Source organism: Erinaceus europaeus, chromosome 7 (assembly GCF_950295315.1).
Source record: "Erinaceus europaeus chromosome 7, mEriEur2.1, whole genome shotgun sequence".
Taxonomy (NCBI): domain Eukaryota; kingdom Metazoa; phylum Chordata; class Mammalia; order Eulipotyphla; family Erinaceidae; genus Erinaceus; species Erinaceus europaeus.
The window spans coordinates 110,755,152-110,768,095 of record NC_080168.1 but is presented as its reverse complement, the minus strand read 5'-3'; the positions used below and the strand labels follow the sequence as shown (position 1 = coordinate 110,768,095).

At 45.3% G+C, this 12,944-nt stretch overlaps 1 long non-coding RNA gene across 1 annotated transcript in view; it reads left to right on the top strand.

Annotated features, from left to right (window-relative positions):
• LOC132539498 (uncharacterized) overlaps positions 1-12,665 on the top strand; it is a 41,481-nt gene extending 28,816 nt beyond the window's left edge. Inside the window, exons 2-4 of the long non-coding RNA XR_009550830.1 lie at positions 3,950-3,995; positions 10,504-11,740; positions 11,874-12,665. This is a non-coding gene — a long non-coding RNA (uncharacterized LOC132539498). The remainder of the gene's footprint in view (positions 1-3,949; positions 3,996-10,503; positions 11,741-11,873) is intronic.
• The last annotated feature ends 279 nt before the right edge of the window (positions 12,666-12,944 follow it).

The window sequence follows — 12,944 nt, the reverse complement described above, 5'->3', positions numbered from 1 at the left end:
GGGGAGATAGCATAATGGTTATGAAAAAGTCTCTCATGTCGGAGACTCCAAAGTCCCAGGTTCAATCCCCCCACACCACTGTAAGCCAGAGTTGAACAACACTTTGGCAATAAGTAAGTAAATAAGTAGCATTTATTTTTCTTTCTTTTTTATTTCTATTTTTGTTTCTTTTTTAAAAATAATTTTTTCCATTATTTTTTTGGAGAAATGGCTTAATGGTCAACAATAAAATACAGTAACAAAAAATAAAATACAGTAATTTGTACATATATAACATTTCTCAATTTTCTACAGAACAATTCAACCCCCTCTAGGTCCTCTCACATCATGTTCCAGGACCTGACCCCTCCCGCCCCACCCCAGAGTCCTTTACTTTGGTGAAATACACCATTGTCTTTTCTTATTTATTTATTTATTTATTTATTTAATTTTATTTATCTATTCCCTTTTGTTGCTCTTGTTGTTTTATTGTTGTAGTTATGAGTGTTGTCATCATTGTTGGATAGGACAGAGAGAAATGGAGAGAGAAGGGGGAAGACAGAGGGGGAGAGAAAGATAGACACCTGCAGACCTGCTTCACCGCCTGTGAAGCGACTTCCCTGCAGGTGGGAGCCAGGGCTCGAACCGGGATCCTTATGCCGGTCCTTGGGCTTTGCGCCACCTGCGCTTAACTCACTGCACTACAGCCTAACTCCCTTCTTTTCTTTTTTTAATAAATAGTATTTAGTTTATGAGAGCACATACAAGAGACAACAGCACTCACTCTGTCATATGTAGTGTTGGGCTTGGACCCTGGGGCAGGGAATGTACTTTACCCATTCGGGCAATTGGGGAAATAGCTGATCTGTTACTCTAGACCTAACGCTCTAGATCTCTTAGCTGTTGCTGCTTTCCTCTGATTTTATTTTATTTTGTTTTGTTTTTTTCAGATAGGAAGTAAAAAAATGTGCATGGTCAGAAAAAAAGGGGGGCAGGCAGAAAAAAACATTATAGAGTGACAAGTAAGTCTCCCTCCCTTCTTCAGGACAAGTACCCAGTTCTCTCTTCGTTATAATCTTAGTATTCATAGCCTCATGTAAGCCTCCACATGTTGTATGTCAAGAATTCTTTCTTGGTGTCTGACTCAGATTCCTAGTATTTCAAGTGCAGCTCTTCTCTGTCATGACAATGGATGATGGTCCCTGTCCCCACGTGCATACAAAGGCTTCCTTCTGTCTTTGTAGCCCCACCTCTGTCTTTTGCCACATCTAGGAGCTGGTGTCTCTGCTGTATCTCAACCATTCTCCCCCTCTTCAGTGGCCTCTGTACCACCAGCCCAGCTCTCATGTCCAACCACTCAATTCTTGCCTGAAATAGTCCTTTGGTGTTATATCTCAGTCTTTGGTCATGGGGATGATGAAATCCCAGCTCAAGGCTAAGTTTTCCACATGATGGGAGGAGGGGGGAGCTAAAGGTGGGCTAGTCCCTTTGCTAGCTGAATCTCCCCCATTTTTGTAACCCCCTAAACTGTGTTTTGTACTAATAATGTCCATTACCTTGACCCAGGACTCACACCCATGATCTGTAATGAAGCAGGTCTGCAGATTTCTCTCTCCTCTCCACCCCTCCTTATTTATTTATTTATTTATTTATTTATTTATTTATTCATTCATTCATTTATTACCAGAGCACTTCTCAGCTCTGGTTTGGGGGGGATTGAACCTGTGACTTTGAAGCCTCAAACATGAGAGTCTCTTTGCATAACTATTATGTTATCTCCCCCATCTTCTCTGTCCCTCTTTTTTTTTGCAAGTGTTCTTTTAAAAATATGTATTTATTTATTTATTTATTTACTTACTTACTAGCTAGAGACAGAAAGAAATCGAGAGGGGAGGGGGGAGGGAGAGAGGGAGAGAGACAGAGAGACACCTGCAGCACAGCTTCACCACTCGAGAAGTTTTCCCCCTGCAGGCGGGGACCAGGGGCTTGAACCTTCATCCTTGTGCATTGTAACTTGAGTGCTTAACCAGGTTGGCCCCCTCTCTGCCCCTCTTTAGCTCCTCTTTCTATCTCTGGATTTCTTTCTATCTAAAATATAAAAATAAAGTTAAAAGAAAAAAGACCTTTCTTTTTTTTTTTTGCCTTCTGGGTCCTTAGTGCAGTGTCAGCAGTACAAATCCACTGCTCCTGACAGCCAGCCCCCCCTTTTTTCCTATTTTATTCAGTAGGACAGAGAGAAATTGAGAGGGGAGGGGAAGACAGAAAGGGAGAAAGAGAGACACCTGCAGACCCATTTCACCACTTGTGAAACAGCCCTGCTGCAGATGGGGATCTTCCCTGTTTCCTTTCATCAGGGAAGGCACGGAGAGAGTGAAAGAGACCACTGCACTCAAGTTTCCTTCAATGTGGTCCAGGCTGGTCTTGAACCTGGGCTGCACACATGGCACAGAGGCACACCATCCAAGTGAGGTGCTTTGCCAGTCTTTTGCAGGTCCCTATAGGTTCTCCAGTTTGGGGATGGAGCTGGCCCCAGATTCTGTCTGGGCACCCAGGCCCCAGTCAGCTGAGTGGCCCTGCCTAGATCCAGGACCCCCAAGGTGGGGAGGGAAGGGCAGAGCGAGTGATGGACAGTCACTGAAGGCTCTCAGCTGGAGCCTGCACTCCGGTCAGTGTTCACTGAGCCACCCTCAGGGACCTACCTCAGAGCCAGCTCTTAGAGACAAGTGAGGGGCAACACTTCAGACAGCTACTTAACACTGGGGGCCTCCAGGCCTTTGATTCCTCCACCCCTCCCTGGTCCTCCCCCCCACCCCTCCCCCAGCTGGCTGCTGTTTATCAGCTCCAATGTTGTTTAAATCACACTCATTCTCTATAAACATCTCACTTGTAGTGCCATCCACCGCTCCAGAAATACATCTATCACCCGAACCTGAGGAGCCTCCGGGGTGTTGGCTTCTCATCCTCTTGTGAGGGCCACCATCATCTCTCCTCCCCTGATCCGTGGTCTCAGGTTTCACCCCTTCAGAACCACTTCCCCTCAGTGGAGCTGGGCACTTAGTGCCAGGATTATTTATCTCAGTTGAGATGGCAACAGGCTGCAGGGAGCGGGTCAGCCTGCAGACGCTTGCTCTTGGAAAGCTTGATAAATGCACCCGATCACTGGTACTTCAGTGGCCTCCGAGTTTCCTTCTGTTATGTTTTTGTTTTTATCCAGGTACTGTTCAACTTTAGTTTATAGTGGTGCTGAGGATAGAACCTGAGACCTCAGAGCCTCAGGCATTTTGAGTCTTTTGCTCAACCATTATGCTGTCTCCCCAGTTCTTGTGGTTTTTTTCTGGCCTCAGGGGAACATGAGTGAGAGGTGGGGTTGGGTAAGGAGAACTGGGTCTAGTTGGGCCAAGACTGCAATACTGTTCTTGGAATTTAAGGTGTTTATATAAATCAGCCCCAAAGCCACCCCCCCCACACACACACACTCCTGCTTCCCTGAATCCTTCATTATCTCCTTTCTGGCCAGGGAACATTCATCTGGGAAAAAAATTGCTGGGGTTGGGAAAAATAGTTCAACCTGTTAGAACACAGTGTTAGAATATGTCTGAGGCCCCAGTGTTCTAGGTTCAATCCTCAGCACTACCATAAGCCAGAGGTGAGCAGTATTCTAGTCTCTTATTTCTGTCTCCCTCTCTCTTTAAAATAAATGAATAAATCTTAAAACAGAGAGAGAACTTCTGGGGCTTATTCTCCAGCAGGGAGCCTGCTGCCTCCCCAAGAAAGCTGGAGTCTGTTTCCTACCACAGTGGCAAATTTGGAAGTTGAGCTGAGGAAGGCTTTTGATGTGGGCTGGTATGGTGGGGGATGGGACAGGTTCTGGAGGAAAGTTCTTCTGAGTGGAGGCACAGGGAGAGATAAGCTCACTTCCTAAGAACCTAAAAAAACTCTTTGCTATTGCTCCTCCTCTTTCTCTTCCCAGGCCCAGTCTAATGCTCAGACTCTACTGGTGCTGGGTGTGGAAGATGGTAAGTAACTCGCCTCCCAGCTCCTGTCCAGGAGGTGCTTAGCAAAGGCACCAACATACACCCTCCCAGTCCTTCCCCAAGGCCTGGGATAAACCCTCCCCCAGACAACAGGGCACCTCCGAATCTTCTTTCCACATCTGTACCCACTCATCACACTGGGGAGACCCTGGTGAATTCTGGAGAAGTTCCAGGTGAGGCACTTCAAGACAGGGAGGGAAGAGGGTCAGATCCCAGATCCAAGGTGGGGCAGGGCAGGGGAACAGCCCTGGTCTTTGGGAGTCAAGTAGCACCCCCTTTCCAGGCCAAAAGAAGAAAAAAAAAGTTCTAAGTGAAGCATCTGACTCCATAAAATAAAGGGACATAATTGGGAGCGATATCTAATTTATCTATTGAATGCCTCCTACGTACTCTTTTATCACTTAGATGGACAGAATATAATTGGTGCACTGAACGCCATCAATCTCAGGGCCTGGGCTTCCTGTGCTGGCTACACCTATTACTGTCAGATTATGACACTGTAATACCAAGATCAATGACATTTTAAATGTGCTCCAGTTATGGGCAATTGCTGACAATAAAAACAGTGACAAATTGATGAAACTTGGGCAACGATGATCTGGTGTCAAAAAATAAACTGTAAATAATCTGCTTTCCAAACTGGGAGAGGTGCCTGGAATCCTGGTTCAGGTGGGGTGAGGCCTAGGAAGTGGAATACCTCCCTGCCCATAACACCCTGGCCCTTGGAAGGCCCACCTAGAAGGCTGCCCCCTGGGCTGGACTTTGAGGCCACTAGGGTGGTGCCAAGGAAATGCTGGGTCGAACCCTGCATACCTGTATATGTGGGATTTGTGGTGGGGGCCACACACATCCAGCAAGGCGCTGGTAGGGGCTGTCTTGAGTGATCCCCACTGGAGCGCCAGAGCCAGGGGACTGACTGAATTACAGAGTTGAACCTGGTCCTTATTAAAACTGGGAGAGGCTGGGGCCAGGCGGTGGCAGGAAATCCAACTGGGAGCCTCAGGAAGGAAAGTCCAGTGCTTTACCAGTTGAGCTATCTCCCCCAGCCACTTTTTCCAAATTGAGGGAGGGAGGAAACAGAGGCCCAGAAGTCTGGTGACTGACCTTCAATGCCTCAGCCAGTGCGTGTGTGATGGAGATGTCAGATGCCTGAGGACCACTGAGAATTTTAAATGACAACTTTATTATTAAAGATTTATTTTGTTATGAGGGCTGGGTGGTAGTGCACCTGACTAAGTGCACATATTGTCATGCACAAAGACCCAGGTTCGAGCCCCCACTCCCCACCTGCAAGGCGGAAGCTTCACAAGTGGTGAAGCAAGCATTTCAGGTGTCTCTCCCCTCTCAATTTCTCTCTGACCTGTTCAATAAAAAAAAAAAAAAAGGTGGGGCCAGGAGGTGGCTCACCGGATCACCTGGTTAAGCACACATTACAGTGTACAAGGACCCAGGTTCAAGGCCCTGGTCCTTCCCTGCACGGTGAAAGCTTCACTAGTGGTGAAGCAGGGCTGCAGGTGTTTCTCTCTGTCTCTTTCCCTCTTGATCCCCCCAAATTTCTCTCTGTCTCTATCTAATAAAAATAAAATAAAATAAAATAATAAAAGACTCGGGGGCCAGGCAGTAGCACAGCGGGTTAAACGCACATGGTGCAAAGCACAAAGACTGGTGTAAGAATCCTGGTTCGAGTCCCTGGCTTCCCACCTGCAAGGGGTCACTTCACAAGCGGTGAAGCAGGTGTCTATCTTTCTTTCCCCTTCTCTGTGTTTCTCTCCTCTCTCGATTTCTTTCTGTCCTATCCAACAACAACGACAGCAATAGCAACAATAAAGTAACAACAACAACGATAAACAACAAGGGCAACAAAAGAGAAAAAATGGCCTCCAGGAGCAGTGGATTCATAGTGCAGGGACCAAGCCCCAGCAATAACCCTGGAGGCAAAGAAAATAAAATAAAAGACTCATGTTAAAAGTTATTTTAAAGGCAGGGGTAGATAGCATAATGGTTATGCAAAGAGATGCTCATGTCTGAGGCTCCAATGTCCCAGGTTCAATCCCCTGCACCACCATAAACCAGAGCTGACCAGTGCTCTGGTAAAAAAAAAAAAAAAATAGAGAGTCGTGTGGTAGTGCTAAAGCGCAAGGACCAGCGTGAGGATCCCGGTTCGAGCCCCGGGGTCCCCACCTGCAGGGGAGTCCCTTCACAGGGAGTGAAGCAGGTCTGCAGGTGTCTATCTTTCTCTCCCCCTCTCTGTCTTCCCCATCTCTCTCTATTTCTCTCTGTCCTATCCAACAATAATGACATCAATAACAACAATAATAACTACAACAATAAAACAACAAGGGCAGCAAAAAGGAATAAATAAAAGTGAAAAAAAATTAAAAATATATTCTTTTTTAAAGAAAGAAAGAAAAAATGGCCACCAGGAATAGTGGATTTGTCATGCAGGCACCAAGTCCCAGCAATAACCCTAGTGGCAACAACAGCAATAATTTACTTTATTAAGAGAGAAAGATATATTGAGATCATAGCATCACTCTGGCATATGCAGTCCCCTGAACTGAACTCAGGATCTCATGCTTACAAGTTCAGAACTCTACCACTACACCACCAACCAAGCTGCACAAACGGTTTTAAATGTCACATTTTATATTAAGACATATAAACTATACCATGAAATAAAATGCAAGCTGGCTTAATTTTAAACTAGAACCTAAATTCTTGAGAGAAACTAGTCCTTGAGTAGAAGCCCCAGCTGCTCCATCTGATATCAAAAGGACTACAGGAAAAAAAAAAAGAAAGAAAGAAAAAGAGAAAGAAAGAAAGGAAAGGGGAAAAAAAAGAAAAAGAAAAACCTCAAGGATCCTTATGCCAAGAATGGAAGCTGGGAAAGACCTGTAAGGAGGTCATTTCATAAGCGGTGAAGCAGGTCTGCAGGTGTCTATGTTTCTCTCCTCCTCTCTGTCTTCCCTTTCTCTCTCCATTTCTCTTTCCTATCCAACAACAATGACATCAATAACAATAATAACAACAAGAGGAACAAGGTCAATAAAAATGGGGGGATGGCTTCTAGGAGCAGTGGATTCACAGTGCTGGCACCGAGCCCCAACAACAACCCTGGAGGCAATAAAATAAAATAAAATAAAATAAAGAAACTAAAAAGAAAAGAAAAAGAAAGGGAGAGAAAGATACCTGCCATACTGCTTCATCGCTTGTGAAGCTTCCTCTCTGCAGGTAGGGGCTGGGATTTTGAACCTGGGTCCTTGTGTTCTGGAATGTATGCACTCAACCAAGTGTGCCACCACCTGGCCCTAAAAGGAAAGAAACATTTTTTAAATAAAGAAAAGGGGAAAATAAGCACTGCTGTTTCTCACCTTCCCAGTCTTTGACCTTCAAGTTTAGCATTAAGAACATGAAGAATTCAGTTTCTGTGTATGGCAGCCCATTTCTGATTCCTTCTTGTTTAATAATTACTAGCTGAGTCACTAATTATCAACAGGGTGGCTAGTCATGCTTTATAGAAGGCTGAGAAGTGGAATGCTAAAATGGTTCTAAAGGAAAAAGCCCAAAGGCTGCCTGTCACGTTGGTAGTTGTGAGTTTTATGAGTATGGAAAGAATTTGTCCATCTAGGTCATGTGTCACCACACACGACCCATTTCTGTGCCCTCTGTTGATCAAGCCTTGAGGTGTCCTTGTTCTCAAAAGGCCCTGGGGTGGCCCTTGACTTTCCAGAACATTCTCAGGTTGCTCACCTAGTTTCGGCTCTCTTGCCAGATCAGCAGCTACCACCATGGCCTTCAACAGCCGTCCTTTTTTTTTTTTTTTTTTAATTCCCTTTTGTTGCCCTTGTTTGTGTTTTGTTGTTGTTGTTGTAGTTATTATTGATGTCATTGTTATTATATAGGACAGAGTGAAATGGAGAAAGGAGGGGAAGACAGAGACGGGGAGAGAAAGACACCTGCAGACCTGCTTCACCACTGGTGAAGTGACTCTCCTGCAGGTGAGGAGCCAGGGGGCTCAAACTAGGATCCTTATGCGGGTCCTTGCGCTTTGCGCCACCTATGCTTAACCTGCTGTGCTACCTACAGCTGTCCTTTTAACTCTGCTTCTTTCTAAAGTTTTATTGTCTTCTTAACAGTATAAGTAACTATGTGTGCTTGTTGCAGAGTAATTGAACAGTTCAGATAAGGAAAAAAAAAAATCTCGGGAATTGTCCCAACAGGAAGAGCTTTGGTTAGCTGGAAAAGTCCTGTGACTTTGTGGCCCCTTAAAGACTCTATCTGCGGGGGCTGGGCGGTGGCACAGTGGGTTAAGCACAGGTGGTGTGAAGCTCAAGGACTAGCATAAGGATCCCCACTTGCAGGGGGTTCACTTCATAGGCAGTGAAGCAGGTCTGCAGGTGTCTTTCTTCCCTTCTCTGTCTTCCCCTCCTCTCTCGATTCTCTCTGTCCTATCCAACAACAATGATAGCAATAACTATAACAACAACGATAAACAACAAGGACAACAAAAGGGAAAAAATATCCTCCAGGAACAATGGAAGTGCAGGCACCGAGCCCCAGCAATAAGTCTGGAGGCAAAAAAAAAAAAAAAAGACTCCAAATGCTTCAGGTGTCAGTCCACAGAGGGTGAACCTCTGCCCAGTGGGGGCATCTGAGGAAGAGTATCCTGCAGGGTGTACTGCATTGAGAAAAATCAGAAGCCTGGGAGGGTAGATAACATAATGGTTATGCAAACAGACTTCTCATGCCTGAGGCTCCAAAGTCCCAGGTTCAAGCCTCTGCACCACCAGAAGCCAAAGCTAAACAGTGCTCTGGTAAAAAACAAACAAATAAACAAACAAAGAAACCCTCTGAAAGAACAGAAAAATCAGAAGCCTGGCTGAAACCAGGTGGGAGGGGTCCAAGGAGTCCAAAGGTACATCCTGGTTTGAGGAGACTCACTCTCGTGACACTAGAGGTTGGACGGAGAGGGCAGGGGGCTTTTCCAGTGGTTGCCACTGTCCCTTCAGATGATAGATTCATGGAGAGGTGAGCTGACAGCTTTCCCAAGATTTCCCCAACACCTTCTTCATCACTTAGTGGTATTCAAAGGTCCTTACAGGGCTGGCAAAATAGCTCTCTTAGTACCCTGCTTTGCCATACGCACAGTGCAGGTTGGAGCCTGGTCCAACCTCTCTGAAGGAAGCTTTGATGCCATGGTCTCTTTCATGCTCTCTCTGCCTCTCTGTCATAACGATGATGATGATGATGATGATGATGATAGCTCTTATATAAGAAGACAAGGCTGAAATTGGCATATTGCACCAAAGTAAAAGACTCTGGGGTGGGTGGGAGGGAAAATACAGGTCCAAGAAGGATGACAGAGGGCCTAGTGGGGGTTGTATTGTTATATAGAAAACTTAGAAATGATATGCATGTACAAACTTTTGTATTTACTGTTGAATGCAAAACATTAATTCCCCAGTAAAGAAATTAAAATGATAAAAAGAAAAAAAAAAAGACAAGGCTGAGTTATAAGCACTCTTAAGAAAGGGAGCTGAGTGGCTTAGATCCATAGTGCCTCCCTTTCTGAAAGGTGGGTAAGTAATTTGGAAGTTGGCGTAGTAGATTAAACATTGGACTCTCAAGCATGAAGTCCTGAGTTCAATCCCCAGCAGCACATGCACCAGAGTGATGTCCAATTCTTTCTTCCTCACCTCCTATTATTCTTCATAAATGAATAAATAAAATCTTTTAAAAATATTTTATTTAGAAAAATGAAAGGTAGGTAATTCCTTACCTTTAGGAGGAGACAACCTAAAGAGGCTGTCTGGTCCCTTTGAGTGAGGGGTGACATGAGGAAAGTCCGGCTTCCTTTCCCCAGGACCCAAAGGATGCTGAGGGCAGTCTATGGAAGGCTCAGGTGAGGGGCTGGACAGGGGGACAAAGGCAGAGGAGAAGACAGCTGTGACCTGCCAGACTCAGCTCAGGAGATCAGTGCTGGGAGGCAGGGGAGATGTATGGGGACGGTGGAAAGGAAGGGTAGCGGGGCGGGGCGTGAGGTAAAGGAGTAGAGGCTAGGCCTGGGGCAGGGCAGGGAGGGAGGTAGGGAGGAGCGGTGGAAATAGCTCTGAGAGTGCTCATTGTTAAGGGCAGCCTTTTGAGGTGATGGCCAGGTCTTAAAAGCAGGAAATCAGGTTATATTTCACATCCTTCTCTGAGCAGAAAGATAGGATTTGGTCAAGAATAAGTCCCTAGGAGGCAATTGGACAACCCCCGCCCGTCCATCTTGTTGATGAATATGAAGTGGGAGCCAAGTTGGGAGTGTGGGCGTCTGACAAGGTTTTTATGATTCTAGAATCACTATTATACCCTCTTCCTCCTCCTCTGCCTTGGCTAATGGCCTATGGGCACCCACCACTCCAAGGGCAGCGAGATGCCCTCCTGTTCTGCACAGGAAACTTAGTCTTTGATTTGGTTTGTTTTCCTCTTAACCCTCTGCCCCTGGCAGGATTGGAGCTTCTCCCCCACACTTCAAACCTCTCCATCCTGAAAACCGGAAGTTTGATTGGCTTCCCCACACAAGGCCACTCCTGAGAAAGCAGCCTCGTCACTTCTGGCCCAGAGAGATGGCTTCTGCAGGTTTCTGTGATCCAGTTTCTCTACCTGGTGTCCTCATTTTGGAGACAGGTCCTGTCATCTGGTCAGTCCCAGTGGGCCAGGAATCTGGAAGCCACCCCGGGTTCCTCGACTCCCATCACCATTTTTCAGCCACTTCAACAAGTGTGTGCTGAAGAACAGTCCGTACAGCACAAACCCCTGGCGTCTCAGGCTAGCCCACAGTGGCCTAGGGTGTGGCTCAACCCTCTGCCTCCTGTCCTACACCTTCTCTGTCAGTTCTTTGCCAAAAATCTTTGTATTTTATTTTACTTTTTAAATGTTATTTTAAAATAATTTTTAATATACTTATTTTGAATAGAGACAGAGAGAAATTGTGAGGGGAGGGGAAATCGTGCAAGAGAGAAAGAGAGACACCTGCAGACCTGCTTCACTACTCGTGAAGCTTTCCCCCTGCACGTGGGGATCAGGGGCTTGAACCTGGATCCTTGTGCACTGTAATGTGTGTGCTTAACCAGGTGTGCCACCGCCTGGCCCCTTTAAACATTATTTTATTTGACAGGACAGAGAGAGATTTAGGGGGAGGGGGAGACAGGAAAGGAGAGAGATAAGACACCTACAGACCTGCTTCATTGGCTCATGAAGCTTTTTCCCTGCAGTGGGGGCCGGGGACTTGAACCCACGTCCTTGTATACTGTAATATGTGCATTTAACTAGGCGCACCACCACCTGGCCCCCAAAAAATCTTAAACTAAGACTTTTAAAAAACATGGAGTTAGGGTGGTCCGGGAGGTGGCGCAAAGGATAAAGCACTGAATTTTCAACCATGAGGTCCTGAGTTCAATCCCAGGCAGCACATGTACCAGAGTGATGTCTGGTTCTTTCTCTCTCTGCGTATCTTTCTCATAAATAAATAAATTCTTAAAAAAAAAAAAACATGGAGTTAGGGGCCAGATGGTGGCACTTCTGGTTAAGTGCACATGTTACCAAGCACAACGATTTGTGTTCAAGCCCCTGGCTTGTAGGGAGAAAGCTTCACAGTGGTGAAGTAGTGCTACAAATGTCTCTTTGTCTCTGTTGATCTCTCTCTTTATCCTCTTTCCCTCTCAATTTCTCTCCATCAAATTAAAGTTGTTATTTTTTTATTTTTTATATTTATTTTATTCGAGCCGGGGTTCGAACCGGGATCCTTATGCCGGTCCTTGTGCTTTGCGCCACCTGCGCTTAACCCGCTGCGCTACAGCCTGACTCCTCAAATTAAAGTTTTTTTAAAAAAACTCAATAACAAAATAAAATGTGGAGTTTAAAAAACCAAATTGCAAATTAAATTATAACCATGGGACAACTTTTCAGAAAAACACAGGAGCAACATAATTGACTACTTATATGAATAGAGATGTATCCAGTTGAGTGCATAGGTTACAAAGTACAAGGACCCAGGTTCAAGCCCTCTGGTTCTCATCTGCAAAGGGGAAGCTTCATAAGCAGTAAAGCAGTATGGCAAGGATCTTTCTTTTTCACTCTCTTTTTTATTATTAATTTTTTAATCTTACTGGATAAAGACAGACAGAAGTCAGGAGGAAAGGGGAGGGAGAGAGGGAGAGAAACAGAGAGATACCTGCAGCATTGTTTCACCACACTGAAGCTGTACTACAGAGCTGCGTATTGTAATAGGTGTGCTCAACCAGGTCACCACCGCCCAGCCCCTTCACTCCCTCTCTGTCCCCTTTCCCCTCAATTTTTCTCTGTTCTAGCAAGTTAAAATATATAAATTATATAAAGATGTAATGTACTTTTTAAGAATGAATAAAGACACGATAAAACTGTGAAATACAGACACAGGAACCTCTCTAAAGTCTTGGTCATGGTGTCCCCAAGGGGGAAGCAAAGTGTCCCGGGTGGAGGTTCAAGGGTGGAGGTTGGGGGAAGGGAGCTTTAGTGTTATCTGCACTAACCTGCTGAATTCCTTCTTCAAAATTCCAGAGCAAAGTTAACAAAATGTTACAGTTGGCAAGACTGTTGGTAGTAGCATCTCAATAAAACCGTAAATCCAGACTGTGGGTGTTTGTGGCATTATTCTCCCTTCTTCATTGTAGAAAATATTGCTAAAGGGAGGGTGCGGATTACAGAACTCTGGTGGCAGGTGTGGTATGGAAATAAACACTGTAATCTTATAATCTTGTAACCTACAATTAATCACAAATAAAATAAACAATTAAAAGAAAAATGTTGCTACAGTTTAAACCATGAAACACACAAGGGACCCTCCCTGTCCCCAGCCCCTCAGCATGACACCTGGGGCCAACTTCCTGTCTGTACAGAAGCCCCTGTACA